At 49.3% G+C, this 3,676-nt stretch overlaps 1 non-coding gene across 1 annotated transcript; it reads right to left on the bottom strand.

Moving 5' to 3' along the window:
* Positions 1-359: 359 nt before the first annotated feature.
* Positions 360-513, bottom strand: LOC122929901. Its single transcript, XR_006388106.1, has one exon. It is a non-coding gene; the product is annotated as a 5.8S ribosomal RNA (ribosomal RNA).
* Between the last annotated feature and the right edge of the window lie 3,163 nt (positions 514-3,676).

Genomic DNA, 3,676 nt, shown 5'->3' with positions numbered 1-3,676 from the left:
ACATTCAATATATGCAAAGAAAAATCACTGAGTAAAGTGGTCTAAATGGGAGGAAATGCTCAACCCCAAACACTGTAGCGTGTTTATAATTGGAGGAGCAATTCCTCCGCAAGTGATCCGTTGCCAATGGCAATCCCCAGCAAAAATGCATACAATGGAGGATGCCGGCAGCGGAAGACATGCACCACAAAAACATCCTACACAAGATGAAATAATGTGTGGATGAAAATATAAGAATACATAAATCCGCTTTCCCCGCTCTCCCTCCCGACCCCGTCAAAAAACCCACCCCTGCAACCGACCACAGCTGTGCCACTGCCACCACTGGGAGGGGGGCAGCGAGGTGATCGACGGAGAAGCGACCCTCAGACAGGCGTAGCCACGGGAGGAACCTGGGGCCGCAAGGTGCCTTCGAAGTGTCGATGATCAATGTGTCCTGCAATTCACACTAATTCTCGCAGCTAGCTGCGTTCTTCATCGACGTGCAAGCCGAGTGATCCACCGCTAAGAGTCGCTCACGACTTTTTTTCATTATACCTTGTTCCGCGGAGGGAGGATGAGACCCCCCAGTGGCAAATAAGGACGTCAGCAGGTAGACTTCTCCGTGCCGTCGCCGGGGGTGGCCTTTCTTTTCAGAGAGTGCCCTCTGGTGGCTGCTCGGGTACAGTTTCGTCCTCTCACTCTGCTCAACAAGCTGGGCACTGGTGTCCGGGCGCTCGGCCCTCCAACCTGGTTCCGGCGAGGGACTGCAAGGCTTCAAAACCTACCGCCTGACAGCGAGCGGTACCCAGATCGGCCTGCGCCTCGCCCTGGATTTGGTTCCCTGGCCCCTGTGCCTTCTCCAGGGTCTAAGGGCTGCCGGGGGATGGTCAGAGGATGGCACCGCGCGGAAGGCAGTGGCAGTGTCAACCCGGCTGGACCTGGTCTGGAGAGGGACACGGATGGTTGTCTGGGGACCTGCTCGGAGCCCCCCTGCAGGCCCGGCCATCTGCAACTCCGTGGTACCTCCCCACCGGCCCACCCAGGGGGGAAAATGCGACATACTTCCTGACGCGGAATCCTCCGACTCTCACTGGCACAGAAGCATGGACTTTGTCGTTTTGAGAGAGAGGACCAGGAATGAGAGCGAACCTGACTGTCGCACCAGACCAGCAGTTCCAGGGGCTGGGCAGGTTCAGGGGACTCTCCCTGTTCCCAGAGGTGGTGTGTCACGCCAGGGGAGACCCCGTTTCCCACACCTCACGGAAGAAGGTAGAGAGGCCCCCAGGGTGAACTGGGTGGGCTCATCCCACCAGCAGTTGCAGGGGCCTGGGCAGGAGTCCCCCACTCCTCCCACTGGCAGAGAAGCACAGACTTTGTCGTTTAGAAACTGAACTGTTTGAAACAAAGAACTTGTTGTTGCATTTATAATGCGTCCGCTAATCCTGTCTAGTCCCAGTCCCCACATTACTAATCCTGTCCCGTTCATGATGCTCAAATCCAGTTCTTCCCTGAAGATACAGATTGCTATGAAGCACTGTGTGGAAAGAGCACAGGCAGATTCTCGGGATGGAAGGTTTCTCCTATACAGGCCCGCAGCATGATCTGTGTCTGCAGGCAGAATGAGGAAACAGTAAAACAGTTAGTATATGTCAGTATGACAGGCAGGTCTCATGCAGTATATGGACGTGCGCAGAGTCCTGCAGGCCAGCAACAGTACTAGCTAACCCCTAGCTAATTCAAAAGAAAAGTATACAGTGTCCCAATGACTCTTTAGTGGAACAAAAGAAGGGCATGGAGAAAAAGTTAATGGAGTAGTGGAGAAAAAATTGTTCTTTTAAGCCATGTTGTAGCAGTGCAAACACATGAATTGTGAATCACTTCTGTTAGCTGTAAAATGACTGTGTGTCACTATTAGGCTCAGATCACACTTGTGATCTTTTCCTGACACCTTATCTGAGAGTAGGATTAGCTCCTGATTTTAGCTCACCATACAGTAACTGCTGGATTTAACTGACCAAATAACTACTATTAAGCCTTACAGGTCAATGTTAACATCAGGTATAATGTACTTAACTGCAAAGCGGTCAAAGATTCAACTATAGAGTGAAAGAGCTGTCTCGTTTTTACACCGTCTGATGCTTCCACATAGATTGATAGATAGCCTGTTCTGTTAGCTACAGATTCTACTAAAGTGGGAATTATCTGTCTCATTTCACTGTTTGTAGGGTGTCCACATTGATTGCTAGTTAATCTGTTCTGTTAGCCACTGACAGTGGCATGCCTAAATTGTTTGGCACTAGGGGCGGGTCCTTCCTCTGGCATTGCTCCTCTTCAATACTTAAAAAAATTCTGCCCCCTCACAGTAGTATTGTCCTCATTTTACAACCTTCACATCACTTATGTATAGATTTGTGTCCCCTAATAATATCCACATTGTGCCCCCTAATAGTAGTTATGGCCACATTATGCCCCCTCATGGTAGTTATGCCCACACAGTGCATGGGATTGCAGCCCCTGACGAAGCTAAGTGCGAAACCCGGGTATTTTATATGCTTGTGAAAACTTGCCTTTTGTAAGTAGATTAAAGTATTCCTACTTTTAAATCCCAAGGGTATTGCGCAATCTTTTTCTGTCCTTCATTAGGGTATTCCGGACTGTTTTCGGATCAGGCCTTTCGTGTGACTGTTACCACAAGGGGAGATTTCACCGTATATTGCAGGCGGACATCCATTCTTTCGCATGTGAACTGGGAGACGTAAGACAGTCGTCTTCATATATGCGCAGCTGAGTAATAGGTTGCCGAAAATCTTCGCATGGTTTATATGGAAGTGTGAGATCCGCCCGTATATTATTGTTTATGGATTTGGAATTTTTCGTTTGTGCATCATACGAATTTGGCACGTTGCTTTCTGGTTCTTGATCCTGTATACTGCTTTACAAATTAGCGCGGTACCCGTTAAACCTATTTTCTACTTTGTATCAAGGACTTTGAACCTGTCCTATTAAGGGCACCGCAGCTGACTGTCCATTGGTCCACACCCACCAATTTGTTTCTGTATGCCCACACAGTGCCCCCTCACAGTAATTTATGCCCTCATTATACAACCTTCATAGTAGTTATGCCCACATTGTGCCCCCCCCTTAAAGTACTTATCCTTTCATTGTACCCCTTTCACAGTAGTTTTGCCCTCATTGTGCCCCCGTCACACGTCGGCGCTGCCATGAACTGTACCAGACACCAACAGGCTCAAGCACTGTTCCACTCTCTGCTCTACATACTGTACATATGCACGGCTGGTACAGCTTTTTTAGAGAAGTAATGACGGTTTGGAGTTCTCCACCTTGGCTCAGCACAAGGCATCAGTTCTCTGAAATGTGCAGAGTCAACCACATGGAAAGGAAGGGACTGTAGTATCAGCAACTTGGCCAGGAGCACATTCAGCAAAATTGAGGAGCATCAGGACCAGTAGACAAGTAAACAAAGCTCCCTTCTGCTGAGGTGGTGGAGCCTTGACTGCTGGAGAAACGATGCAGGCCGCTGGGAGATGGGTCAGGCTATACTACTACATAGGCTCCACAGTTTTCCCAGGCCACAAATTTTTATAACGCTCCATGTGTTAATGCACGGTCATGGTGCCAACATTGGCAACCTGGCTGCACTTCACCTCCTGCCACAGATCCTACATACAGCCAC

This window comes from Bufo gargarizans, chromosome 2 (genome assembly GCF_014858855.1).
Source record: "Bufo gargarizans isolate SCDJY-AF-19 chromosome 2, ASM1485885v1, whole genome shotgun sequence".
NCBI classification, from domain to species: domain Eukaryota; kingdom Metazoa; phylum Chordata; class Amphibia; order Anura; family Bufonidae; genus Bufo; species Bufo gargarizans.
This window is presented reverse-complemented; position numbering and strand designations above follow the sequence as displayed.